Genomic DNA, 14,757 nt, shown 5'->3' on the forward strand with positions numbered 1-14,757 from the left:
TGCAGACTGCTGAATCCACTCACGGGTTTAACTCTGGAAGTTGAGTGCACACATTGACAACCGTTCCGTTAGATAGCTGCGTTTTGGATTTAGAAGCAGATATTTCCCTGTGCTTACTGCTGTTTTTTCCATATGCCGGTAATGGGCTGAAAACGCCTGTTTTGGGATTCTGCAGAGAAAGTGTTTGCAGACTTCTGAATCCACACACGGGTTTAACTCTGGAAGTTGAGTGCACACATTGATAACCGTTCTGTTACATTGCTGCGTTTTGGATTTAGAAGCAGACATTTCCCTGTGCTTACTGCTGTTTCTTCCATATGCCGGTAAAGGGCTGAAAACGCCTGTTTTGTGACTCTGCAGAAAAAGTGTTTGCGGACTGCTGAATCCACACACGGGTTTAACTCTGGAAGTTGAGTGCACACATTGACAACCGTTCTGTTAGATAGCTGCGTTTTGGATTTAGAAGCCGATATTTCCCTGTGCTTACTGCTGTTTCTTCCATATGCCGGTAATGGGCTAAAAATGCCTGTTTTGGGACTCTGCAGAGAAAGTGTTTGCAGACTGCTGAATCCACACACGGGTTTAATTCTGGAAGTTGAGTGCACACATTGACAACCGTTCTCTTAGATAGTTGCATTTTGGATTTAGAAGCAGTTATTTCCCTGTGCTTACTCCCCTTTCTTCTTTATGTCGGTATTGGGCTAAAAACGCCTGTTTTGAGACTCTGAACAGAAAGTGTTTACCGACTGCTGAATCCACACACGGGTTTAACTCTGGACGTTGAGTGCACACATTGACAACCGTTCTGTTAGATAGCTGCGTTTTTGATTTAGAAGCAGATATTTCCCTGTGCTTACTGCCCTTTCTTATATATGCCGGTACTGGGCTGAAAACGCCTGTTTTGGGACTCTGCACAGAAAGTGTTTGCAGACTGATGAATCCACACACGGGTTTAACTCTGGAAGTTGAGTGCACACATGGACATCCGTTCTGTTACATAGCTGCATTTTCAATTTAGAAGCAGATATTTCCCTGTGCTTACTGCTGTTTCGTCCATATGCCGGTTCAGGGCTGAAAACGCCTGTTTTGAGACTCTGCACAGAAAATGTTTGCAGACTGCTGAATCCACACACGGGTTTAACACTGGAAGTTGAGTGCACACTTTGAAACCGTTCTGTTAGATACCTGCGTTTTGGATATAGAAGCCGATATTTCCCTGTGCTTACTGCCCTTTCTTCCATATGTAGGTACTGGGCTGAAAAGGCCTGTTTTGAGACTCTGCACAGCAAAAATTTGCAGCCTGCTGAATCCACTCACTGGTTTACCTCTGGAAGTTGAGTGCACACATTGACAACCGTTCTGTTAGATAGCTGCGTTTTGGATTTAGAAGCAGATATTTCCCTGTGCTTACTGCTGTTTCTTCCTTATGCCGGTACTGGGCCGAAAACGCCTGTTTTGAGACTCTGCACAGAAAGTGCTTGCAGACTGCTGAATCTACACACGGGTTTAACTCTGGAAATTGAGTGCACACATTGGCAACCGTTCTGTTAGATAGCTGCGTTTTGGATTTAGAAACAGATATTTCCCTGTGCTTACTGCTGTTTCTTCCATATGCCGGTAATGGGCTGAAAACGCCTGTTTTGGGACTCTGCAGAGAAAGTGTTTGCAGACTGCTGAATCCACTCACGGGTTTAACTCTGGAAGTTGAGTGCACACATTGACAACCGTTCCGTTAGATAGCTGCGTTTTGGATTTAGAAGCAGATATTTCCCTGTGCTTACTGCTGTTTTTTCCATATGCCGGTAATGGGCTGAAAACGCCTGTTTTGGGATTCTGCAGAGAAAGTGTTTGCAGACTTCTGAATCCACACACGGGTTTAACTCTGGAAGTTGAGTGCACACATTGATAACCGCTCTGTTACATTGCTGCGTTTTGGATTTAGAAGCAGACATTTCCCTGTGCTTACTGCTGTTTCTTCCATATGCCGGTAAAGGGCTGAAAACGCCTGTTTTGTGACTCTGCAGAAAAAGTGTTTGCAGACTGCTGAATCCACACACGGGTTTAACTCTGGAAGTTGAGTGCACACATTGACAACCGTTCTGTTAGATAGCTGCGTTTTGGATTTAGAAGCCGATATTTCCCTGTGCTTACTGCTGTTTCTTCCATATGCCGGTAATGGGCTGAAAATGCCTGTTTTGGGACTCTGCAGAGAAAGTGTTTGCAGACTGCTGAATCCACACACGGGTTTAATTCTGGAAGTTGAGTGCACACATTGACAACCGTTCTCTTAGATAGTTGCATTTTGGATTTAGAAGCAGTTATTTCCCTGTGCTTACTCCCCTTTCTTCTTTATGTCGGTATTGGGCTAAAAACGCCTGTTTTGAGACTCTGAACAGAAAGTGTTTACCGACTGCTGAATCCACACACGGGTTTAACTCTGGACGTTGAGTGCACACATTGACAACCGTTCTGTTAGATAGCTGCGTTTTTGATTTAGAAGCAGATATTTCCCTGTGCTTACTGCCCTTTCTTATATATGCCGGTACTGGGCTGAAAACGCCTGTTTTGGGACTCTGCACAGAAAGTGTTTGCAGACTGATGAATCCACACACGGGTTTAACTCTGGAAGTTGAGTGCACACATGGACATCCGTTCTGTTACATAGCTGCATTTTCAATTTAGAAGCAGATATTTCCCTGTGCTTACTGCTGTTTCGTCCATATGCCGGTTCAGGGCTGAAAACGCCTGTTTTGAGACTCTGCACAGAAAATGTTTGCAGACTGCTGAATCCACACACGGTTTTAACACTGGAAGTTGAGTGCACACTTTGAAACCGTTCTGTTAGATACCTGCGTTTTGGATATAGAAGCCGATATTTCCCTGTGCTTACTGCCCTTTCTTCCATATGTAGGTACTGGGCTGAAAAGGCCTGTTTTGAGACTCTGCACAGCAAAAATTTGCAGCCTGCTGAATCCACTCACTGGTTTACCTCTGGAAGTTGAGTGCACACATTGACAACCGTTCTGTTAGATAGCTGCGTTTTGGATTTAGAAGCAGATATTTCCCTGGGCTTACTGGTCTTTCTTCCGTATGCCGGTACTGGGCCGAAAACGCCTGTTTTGAGACTCTGCACAGAAAGTGCTTGCAGACTGCTGAATCTACACACGGGTTTAACTCTGGAAGTTGAGTGCACACATTGAAAATCGTTCCGTTAGATAGCTGCGTTTTTGATTTAGAAGCAGATATTTCTCTGTCCTTACTATCCTTTCTTCCATATGCCGGTAATGGGCTGAAAACGCCTGTTTTGGGACTCTGCAGAGAAAGTGTTTGCAGACTGCTGAATCCACTCACGGGTTTAACTCTGGAAGTTGAGTGCACACATTGACAACCGTTCCGTTAGATAGCTGCGTTTTGGATTTAGAAGCAGATATTTCCCTGTGCTTACTGCTGTTTTTTCCATATGCCGGTAATGGGCTGAAAACGCCTGTTTGGGGATTCTGCAGAGAAAGTGTTTGCAGACTTCTGAATCCACACACGGGTTTAACTCTGGAAGTTGAGTGCACACATTGATAACCGTTCTGTTACATTGCTGCGTTTTGGATTTAGAAGCAGACATTTCCCTGTGCTTACTGCTGTTTCTTCCATATGCCGGTAAAGGGCTGAAAACGCCTGTTTTGGGACTCTGCAGAAAAAGTGTTTGCAGACTGCTGAATCCACACACGGGTTTAACTCTGGAAGTTGAGTGCACACATTGACAACCGTTCTGTTAGATAGCTGCGTTTTGGATTTAGAAGCCGATATTTCCCTGTGCTTACTGCTGTTTCTTCCATATGCCGGTAATGGGCTGAAAATGCCTGTTTTGGGACTCTGCAGAGAAAGTGTTTGCAGACTGCTGAATCCACACACGGGTTTAATTCTGGAAGTTGAGTGCACACATTGACAACCGTTCTCTTAGATAGTTGCATTTTGGATTTAGAAGCAGTTATTTCCCTGTGCTTACTCCCCTTTCTTCTTTATGTCGGTATTGGGCTAAAAACGCCTGTTTTGAGACTCTGAACAGAAAGTGTTTACCGACTGCTGAATCCACACACGGGTTTAACTCTGGACGTTGAGTGCACACATTGACAACCGTTCTGTTAGATAGCTGCGTTTTTGATTTAGAAGCAGATATTTCCCTGTGCTTACTGCCCTTTCTTATATATGCCGGTACTGGGCTGAAAACGCCTGTTTTGGGACTCTGCACAGAAAGTGTTTGCAGACTGATGAATCCACACACGGGTTTAACTCTGGAAGTTGAGTGCACACATGGACATCCGTTCTGTTACATAGCTGCATTTTCAATTTAGAAGCAGATATTTCCCTGTGCTTACTGCTGTTTCGTCCATATGCCGGTTCAGGGCTGAAAACGCCTGTTTTGAGACTCTGCACAGAAAATGTTTGCAGACTGCTGAATCCACACACGGGTTTAACACTGGAAGTTGAGTGCACACTTTGAAACCGTTCTGTTAGATACCTGCGTTTTGGATATAGAAGCCGATATTTCCCTGTGCTTACTGCCCTTTCTTCCATATGTAGGTACTGGGCTGAAAAGGCCTGTTTTGAGACTCTGCACAGCAAAAATTTGCAGCCTGCTGAATCCACTCACTGGTTTACCTCTGGAAGTTGAGTGCACACATTGACAACCGTTCTGTTAGATAGCTGCGTTTTGGATTTAGAAGCAGATATTTCCCTGGGCTTACTGGTCTTTCTTCCGTATGCCGGTACTGGGCCGAAAACGCCTGTTTTGAGACTCTGCACAGAAAGTGCTTGCAGACTGCTGAATCTACACACGGGTTTAACTCTGGAAGTTGAGTGCACACATTGAAAATCGTTCCGTTAGATAGCTGCGTTTTTGATTTAGAAGCAGATATTTCTCTGTCCTTACTATCCTTTCTTCCATATGTCGGTAATGGGCTGAAAACCCCTGTTTTGAGACTCTGCAGAGAAAGTGTTTGCAGACTGCTGAATCCACACAGGGGTTTAACTCTGGAAGTTGAGTGCACACATTGACAACAGTTTCGCTAGATAGCTGCGTTTTGGATTTAGAAGCAGATATTTCCCTGTGCTTACTGCCCTTTCTTCCGTATGCGAGTATTGGGCTGAAAACGCCGGTTTTGAGACTGCACAGAAAGTGTTTGCAGACTTCTGAATCCACACACGGGTTAAACTCTGGAAGTTGACTGCACACATTGACAACCGTTCTGTGAGAAAGCTGCGCTTTGGATTCAGAAGCAGATATTTCCCTGGGATTCCAGCCCTTTCTTCCATATGCCGGTATTGGGCTGAAAATTCCTGTTTTGAGTCTCTTCAGAGAAAGTTTTTGCAGACTGCTGAATCCAGACACGGGTTTACCGCTGGAAGTTGAGTACACACATTGACAACCGTTCTGTTACATAGCTGCATTTGGATTTAGAAGCAGATATTTCCCTGTGCTTACTGCCCTTTCTTCCATATGCCAGTATTGGGCTGAAAACGCCGGTTTTGAGACTGCACAGAAAGTGTTTGCAGACTGTGGAATCCACACACGGGTTTAACTCTGGAAGTTGAGTGCACACATTGAGAACCGTTCTGTTAGATAGCTCCGTTTTGGATTTGGAAACCGATATTTCCCTGTGCTTACTGCCCTTTCTTCCATATGCCAGTACTGGGCTGAAAACTCCTGTTTTGAGACTCTGCACAGAAACTGTTTGCAGACTGCTGAATCCAAACACGGGTTTAACTCTGGAAGGTGAGAGCACACATTGACAACCGTTCTTTTAGATAGCTGCGTTTTGGATTTAGAAGCAGATATTTCCTTGTGTTTACAGCCCTTCTTCCATATGCCTGTACAGGGCTGAAAACGACTGTTTTGAGACGCTGCCGAGAAAGTGTTTGCAGTCTGATGAATCCACAGACGGGTTTAACTCTGTAAGGTGAACGCACAAATTGACAACCGTTCTGTTAGATAGCTACGTTTTGGATTTAGAAGCAGATATTTCCCTTTGCTTACTGTCCTTTCTTCCAAATGCCAGTACTGGACTGAAAACGCCTGTTTTGAGATTCTGCACAGAAAGTGTTTGCAGACTGTGGAATCCACACACGGGTTTAACTCTGGAAGTTGAGTGCACACTTTGGCAACTGTTCTGTTAGATAGCTGCGTTTTCGATGTAGAAGCAAATATTTCCCTGTGCTTACTACCCTTTCTTTGATATGCCAGTATTTTTATGAAGACGCCTGTTTTGAGACTCTGCAAGGAAAGTTTTTCCAGACTGCTGAATCCGCTCGCGTTTTTAACTCTGGAAGTTGACTTCACACATTGACAACCGTTCTGTTAGATAGCTGCATTTTGGATTTAGAAGCAGATATTTCCCTCTTCTTACTACCCATTCTTCCATATACCGGTATTGGGCTGAAGACGCCTGTTTTTAGACTCTGCACAGAAAGTGTTTGCAGACTGCTGAATCCACACACGTCTTTAACTCTGGAAGTTGAGTGCACACATTGACAACCCTTCGGTTAGATAGCTGCGTTTTGGGTTTAGAGGCAGATATTTCCCTGGGATTCCTGCCCTTTCTTCCATATGCCGGTATTGGGCTGAAAATTCCGGTTTTGAGACTCTGCACAGAAAGTGTTTGCAGACTGCTGAATCCACTCGCGTTTTTAACTCTGGAAGTTGACTGCACACCTTGACAACCGTTCTGTTAGATAGCTGTATTTTGGATTTAGAAGCAGATATTTCCCTGTGCTTACTGCCCTTTCTTCCCTATGCAGGTCCTGAGCTGAACACGCCTGTGTTGACACTCTGCACAGAAATTGTTTGCAGACTGCTGAATCCACACACGGGTGTAACTCTGGACGTTGAGTGCACACATTGACAACCGTTCTGTTAGATACCTGCGTTTTTGATTTAGAAGCAGATATTTCCCTGTTCTTATTGACCTTTCATCCATATGCCGGTACTGGGCTGAAAACGTCTGCTTTGAGACTCTGCACAGAAAGTGTTTGCAAACTGCTGAATCCACACACGGGTTTACTCTGGAAGTTGAGTGCATACTTTGGCAACTGTTCTGTTAGATAGCTGCGTTTTGGATGTAGAAGCAGATATTTCCCTGTGCTGGCTGCCCTTTCTTCCATATGCCAGTATTATTCTGGAGACGCCTGTTATGAGACTCTGCAATGAAAGTGTTTGCAGACTGCTGAATCCACTCACGGGTTTCACTCTGGAAGTTGACTGCACAGATTGACAACCGTTCCGTTAGATACCTGCGTTTTGGATTTAGAAGCAGATATTTCCCTCTGCTTACTGCCCTTTATTCCATATGCCGGTAATGGGCTGAAGACGCCTGTTTTGAGACTCTGCACAGAAAGTGTTTGCAGACTGCTGAATACACACACGGGTTTAACTCTGGAAGTTGACTCCACACATTGACAACCGTTCTGTTAGATAGCTGCATTTTGGATTTAGAAGCAGATATTTCCCTGGGATTCCTGTCCTTTCTTCCATATGCAGGTATTGGGCTTAAAATTCCTGTTTTGAGACTCTGCACAGAAAGTGTTTGCAGACTGCTGAACCCACTCACGGGTTTAACTCTGGAAATTGAGTGCGCACATTGCCAACTGTTCTGTTATATAGCTTCGTTTTGGATTTAGAAGCAGATATTTCCCTGTGCTTACTGCCCTTTTTTCCATATGCCGGTACTGGGCTGAAAATGCCTGTTTTGAGACTCTGCACAGAAAGTGTTTGCAGACTGCTGAATCCATACACGGCTTTAACTCTGGAAATTGAGAGCACACATTGACAACGATTCTGTTAGATAGCTGGGTTTTGGATTTAGAAGCAGATATTTCCCTGTGCTTCCTGCCCTTTCTTCCATATGCCGGTACTGGGCTGAAAACGCCTGTTTTGAGACTCTGCACAGAAAGTGTTTGCAGACTGCTGATTTCACACACTGGTTTAGCTCTGGAAGTTGAGTGTACATATTGACAACCATTCTGTTAGATAGCTGCGTATTGGATTTAGAAGCAGATAATTCCCTGTGCTTACTGCCCTTTTACCATATGCCGTTACTGGGCTGAAAAAGCCTGTTTTGAGTCTCTGCACAGAAAGTGTTTGCAGACTGCTGAATCCACACACGGGTTTAACTCTGGAACTTGAGTGCACACTTTGGCAACTGTTCCGTTAGATAGCTGCGTTTTGGATGTAGAAGCAGATATTTCCCTGTGCTTACTGCCCTTTCTTCCGTATGCCGGTATTTTTCTGGAGACGCCTGTTTTGAGACTCTGCAATGAAAGTGTTTGCAGACTGCTGAATCCACTCGCAGGTTTAACTCTGGAATTGACTGCACACATTGACAACCGTTCCGTTAGATACCTATGTTTTGGATTTAGAAGCAGATATTTCCCTCTGCTTACTACCCATTCTTCCATATGCACGTCCTGAGATGAACAGGCCTGTTTTGAGACTCTGCACAGAAAGTGTTTGCAGACTGCTGAATCCACACACGGGTGTAACTCTGGACATTGAGTGCACACATTGAAAACCGTTCTGTTAGATACCTGCGTTTTTGATTTAGAAGCAGATATTTCCCTGTTCTTATTGACCTTTCATCCATATGCCGGTACTGGGCTGAAAACGTCTGCTTTGAGACTCTGCACAGAAAGTGTTTGCAAACTGCTGAATCCACACACGGGTTTTCTCTGGAAGTTGAGTGCATACTTTGGCAACTGTTCTGTTAGATAGCTGCGTTTTGGATGTAGAAGCAGATATTTCCCTGTGCTTACTGCCCTTTCTTCCATATGCCAGTATTTTTCTGGAGACGCCTGTTATGAGACTCTGCAATGAAAGTGTTGGCAGACTGCTGAATCCACTCGCGGGTTTCACTCTGGAAGTTGACTGCACACATTGACAACCGTTCCGTTAGATACCTGCGTTTTGGATTTAGAAGCAGATATTTCCCTCTGCTTACTGCCCGTTCTTCCATATGTCGGTATTTGCCTGAAGACGCCTGTTTTGAGACTCTGCACAGAACGTGTTTGCAGACTGCTGAACACACACACGGGTTTAACTCTGGAAGTTGACTGCACACATTGACAACCGTTCTGTTAGATAGCTGCGTTTTGGATTTAGAAGCAGATATTTCCCTGGGATTCCTGCCCTTTCTTCCATATGCGGGTATTGGGCTTAAAATTCCTGTTTTGAGACTCTGCACAGAAAGTGTTTGCAGACTGCTGAATCCACACACGGGTTTAACTCTGGAACTTGAGTGCACACTTTGGCAACTGTTCTGTTAGATAGCTGCGTTTTGGATGTAGAAGCAGATATTTCCCTGTGCTTACTGCCCTTTCTTCCGTATGCCGGTACTTTTTCTGGAGACGCCTGTTTTGAGACTCTGAAATGAAAGTGTTTGCAGACTGCTGAATCCACTCGCAGGTTTAACTCTGGAAGTTGACTGCACACATTGACAACCGTTCCGATAGATACCTATGTTTTGGATTTAGAAGCAGATATTTCCCTCTGCTTACTGCCCATTCTTCCATATGCCGGTATTTGGCTGAAGACGCCTGTTTTGAGACTCTGCACAGAAAGTGTTTGCAGACTGCTGAATCCACACACGGGTTTAACTCTGGAACTTGAGTGCACACATTGACAACCGTTCTGTTAGATAGCTGCGTTTTGGATTTAGAAGCAGATATTTCCCTGTGCTTACTGCCCTTTCTTCCATATGCTGGTATTGGGGTAAAAACGCCTGTTTTGAGACTGTGCACAGAAAGTGTTTGCAGACTGCAGAATCCACACACGGGTTCAGCTCTGGAAGTTGAGTGCTCACATTGACAACCGTTCTGTTAGGTAGCTGTATTTTGGATTTAGAATCTGATATTTCCCTGTCCTTACTTCCCTTTCTTCCATATGCACGTCCTGAGATGAACAGGCCTGTTTTGAGACTCTGCACAGAAAGTGTTTGCAGACTGCTGAATCCACACACGGGTGTAACTCTGGACGTTGAGTGCACACATTGACAACCGTTCTGTTACATACCTGCGTTTTTGATTTAGAAGCAGATATTTCCCTGGCTTATTGACCGTTCATTAATATGCCGGTACTGGACTGAAAACGTCTGCTTGAGACTCTGCACAGAAAATGTTTGCAGACTGCTGAATCCACACACGGGTTTAACTCTGGAAGTTGAGTGCACACATTGACAACCGTTCTGTTAGATAGCTGCGTTTTGGATTTAGAAGCAGATATTTCACTGTGCTTACTGCCCTTTCTTCCATAGGCCGGTATTGGGCTGAAGACGCGTGTTTTGAGACTCTGCACAGAAAGTGTTTGCAGACTGTTGAATCCACACACGGGTTTAACTCTGGAAGTTGAGTGCACACATTGACAACCGTTCTGTTAGATAGCTGCGTTTTGGATTTAGAAGCAGATATTTCCCTGTGCTTACTGCCCTTTCTTCCATATGCCGGTATTGGGCTGAAGACGCGTGTTTTGAGACTCTGCACAGAAAGTGTTTGCAGACTGCTGAATCCACACACGGGTTTATCTCTGGAATTTGAGTGCACACATTGACAACCGTTCTGTTAGATAGTTGCGTTTTGGATTTAGAAGCAGATATTTCCCTGGGCTTATTTACTTTTCATCCTTACGCCGGTACTTGGCTGAAAACGCCTGTTTTGACGCTCTGCACAGAAAGTGTTTGCAGACTGCTGAATCCACACACGGGTTTAACTCTGGAAGTTGAGTGCACACATTAACAACCGTTCTGTTAGATAGCTGCGTTTTGGATTTAGAAGCAGATATTTCCCTGTGCTTACTGCTGTTTCTTCCATATGCCGGTACTGGGCTAAAGACGCCTGTTTTGAGACTCTGCACAGAAAGTGTTTGCAAACTCCTGAATCCACACACGGGTTTAACTTTAAAGGTTGTGTGCACACATTGACAACCGTTCTGTTAGATAGCTGCTTTTTGGATTTGGAAGCAGATATTTCCCTGGAATTGCTGCCCTTTCTTCCAATTGCCTGTATTGGGCTGAAGACGCCTGTTTTGAGACCCTGCACAGAAAGTTTTTGGAGACTGCTGAATCACACGGGTTTAACTCTGGAAGTTGAGAGCACACATTGTCAACCGTTCTGTTAGATAGCTGCGTTTTGGATTTCGAAGCCGATATTTCCCTAGGCTTGCTTCCCTTTCTTCCATATGCCGGTATTGGGCTGAAAACGCCTGTTTTGAGACTCTGCACACAGAGTGTTTACAGACTGCTGAATCCAAACACGGGTTTAACTCTGGATGTTGACTGCACACATTGACAACCGTTCTGTTAAAGAGCTGCATTTTGGATTTAGTAGCAGATATTTCCCTGTGATTACTGCCCTTTCTTCCATATGCTGGTACTGGTCTGAAAACGCCTATTTTGAGTCACTGCACAGAAAGTGTTTGCAGACTGCTGAATCCACACACAGCTTTAACGCTGGAAATTGAGTGCACACATTGAAAACAGTTCTGTTAGATACCTGCGTTTTGGATTTAGAAGCAGATATTGGCCTGTGCTTCCTGAACTTTCTTCCATTTCCCGGTATTGGGCTGAAAACGACTCTTTTGAGACTCTGCACAGAAAGTGTTTTCAGACCGCTGATTCCACACACGGGTTTAACTCTGGAAGTTGAGTGTACACATTGCCAATGGTTCTGTTAGGTAGCTGCCTTTGGGATTAAGAAGCAGATAATTTCCCTGTGCTTACTGCCCTTTATTCCATATGCCGGTATTGGGCTGAAGACGCCTGTTTTGAGATTCTGCACAGAAAGTGTATGCAGACTGCTGAATCCACACACGGGTTTACATCTGGAAGTTGAGTGCACACATTGACAACCGTTTTGTTAGATAGCTGCGTTTTGGATTTAGAAGCAGATATTTCCCTGTGCTTACTGCCCTTTTTTCCATATGCCGGTATTGGGCTGAAGACGCCTCTTTTGAGACTCTGCACAGAAAGTGATTGCTGACTGCTGAATACACACACGGGTTTAATTCTGGAAGTTGAGTGCACACATTGACAACCGTTCTGTTAGATAGCTGCGTTTTGGATGTAGAAGCAGATATTTCCCTGGGATTGCTGCCCTATCTTCCGTATGCTGGTATTGGGCTGAAAACACCTGTTCTGAGACTCTGCACAGAAAGTGTTTGCAGACTGCTGAATCCACACATGGGTTTAACTCTGAACTTGAGTGCACACATTGACAACCGTTATGTTAGGTAGCTGTTTTTTGGTTTAAGAAGCAGATATTTCCCTATGCTTACTGCCCTTTTCTCCTCATGCCCCTATTGGGCTGAAAAAGCCTGTTTTGAGAATCTGCATAGAAAGTGATTGCAGACTGCTGAATCCACACACGGGTTTAACTCTTGAAGTTGAGTGCACACATTGACAACCGTTCTGTTAAAGCTGCGTTTTGGATTTAGAAGCAGATATTTCCCTGTGCTCATTGACCTTTCATCCATATGTCGGTACTATGCTGAAAACGCCTGTTTGGGACCCTGCACAGAAAGTGTTTGCAAACTGCTGAATACACACACGGGTTTAACTCAGGATGTTGAGTGCACACATTGACAACCGTTATGTTAGGTACCTGTGTTTTGGATTTAGAAGCAGATATTTCCCTATGCTTACTGCCCTTTTCTCCTCATGCCCCTATTGGGCTGAAAACGCCTGTTTTCAGAATCTGCATAGAGAGTGATTGCAGACTGCTGAATCCACACACGGGTTTAACTCTTGAAGTTGAGTGCACACATTGACAACCGTTCTGTTAGATACCTGCGTTTTGGATTTAGAAGCAGATATTTCCCTGTGCTCATTGACCTTTCTTCCATATGCCGGTACTGGTCCAAAAATGCCTGTTTTGAGACTCTGCACAGAAGTGTTTGCAGACTGCTGAATCCAAACATGGGTTTAACTCTGGATGTTGAGTGCACACATTGACAACCTTTCTGTTAGTTAGCTGCGTTTTGGAATTTGCAGCAGATGTTTCCCTGTGCTTACTGCCCTTTCCTTCGTTTGCAGGTATTGGGCTGAAGAGGCCTGTTTTGAGACTCTGCACAGAATGTGTTTGCAGACTGCTGAATCCACACACGGGTTTAACTCTGGATGTTGAGTGCACACATTGACAACTGTTCTGTTAGATGGCTGCGTTTTGGATTTAGAAGCAGATATTTCCCTGTGCTTACTGCCGTTTCTTCCATTTGCTGGTACTGGGCTGAAAACGCCTGTTTTGAGACTCTGCACAGAAAGTGTTTGCAGACTCCTGAATCCACGCACGGGTTTACCTCTAGAAGTTGAGTGCACACGTTGACAACCGTTCTGTTATGTAGCTGCGTTTTGGATGTAGAAGCAGATATTTCCCTGTGCTTAGTAATCTTTCTTCCATATGCCGGTATTGGGCTGAAGATGCTTGTTTTGAGACTCTGCATAGAAAGAGTTTGCCGACTGCTGAATCCACACACGGGTTTAACTCTGGAAGTTGAGTGCACACACTGACAACCGTTCTGTTAGATAGCTGTGTTTTGGATTTAGAAGCAGATATTTACCTGTGCTTACTGCCTTTTCTTCCATATGCCGGTACTGGGCTGAAAACGCCTGTTTTGAGACTCTGCACAGAAAGTGTTTGCAGACTGCTGAATCCACACACGGGTTTAACTCCGGAAGTTGAGTGCACACATTGACAACCGTTCTGTTAGATAGCTGCGTTTTGGATTTAGAAGCAGATATTTCCCTGTGCTTACTCCCCTTTCTTCCATATGCCGGTACTGGGCTGAAAACGCCTGTTTTGAGACCCTGCACAGAAAGTGTTTGCAGATTGCTGAATCCACACACGGGTTTATCTGTGGAAGTTGAGTGCTCACATTGACAACCGTTCTGTTAGATACTTGCATTTTGGATTTAGAAGCAGAAATTTCCCTGTGGTTACTGCCCTTTCTTCCTTATGACATTATTGGGCTTAAGACGCCTGTTTTGAGACCCTGCACAGAAAGTGTTTGCAGACTGCTGTATTCACACAGGGGTTTAACTCAGGAAGTTGGGTGCACACATTGACAACCACTCTATTAGATAGCTGCGTTTTGGATTTAGAAGCAGATATTTCCCTGGGCTTGCTGCCCTTTCTTCCTCATGCCGTTATTGGGCTGAAAACGCCTGATTTGAGACTCTGCACACAAAGTGTTTCCAGGCTGCTGAATCCAAACACGGGTTTAACTCTGGAAGTTGAATGCACACATTGACAACCGTTCTTTTAAAGAGCTGCATTTTGGATTTAGAAGCAGATATTTCCCTGTGCCTACTGCCCTTTCTTCCATATGCCGGTACTGGGCTGAAAACGCTTGCTTTGAGACTCTGCACAGAAAGTGTTTGCAGACTGCTGAATCCACACACGGGTTTAACTCTAGAAGTTGAGTGCACACATTGACAACCGTTCTGTTAGGTAGCTGCGTTTTGGATATAGAAGCAGATATTTCCCTGTGCTTAGTAATCTTTCTTCCATATGCCGGTATTGGGCTGAAGAAGCCTGTTTTGGGACTCTGCACATAAAGTGTTTGCAGACTGCTGAATCCACGCACGTGTTTACCTCTGGAAGTTGAGTGCACACGTTGACAACCGTTCTGTTATGTAGCTGCGTTTTGGATTTAGAAGCAGATATTTCCCTGTGCTTAGTAATCTTTCTTCCATATGCCGGTATTGGGCTGAAGATGCCTGTTTT

The sequence above is a fragment of the Aotus nancymaae genome, unplaced genomic scaffold (genome assembly GCF_030222135.1).
Source record: "Aotus nancymaae isolate 86718 unplaced genomic scaffold, 86718_ANA_hifiasm-v0.15.2.pri h1tg000183l, whole genome shotgun sequence".
Classification (NCBI taxonomy): Eukaryota; Metazoa; Chordata; class Mammalia; order Primates; family Aotidae; genus Aotus; species Aotus nancymaae.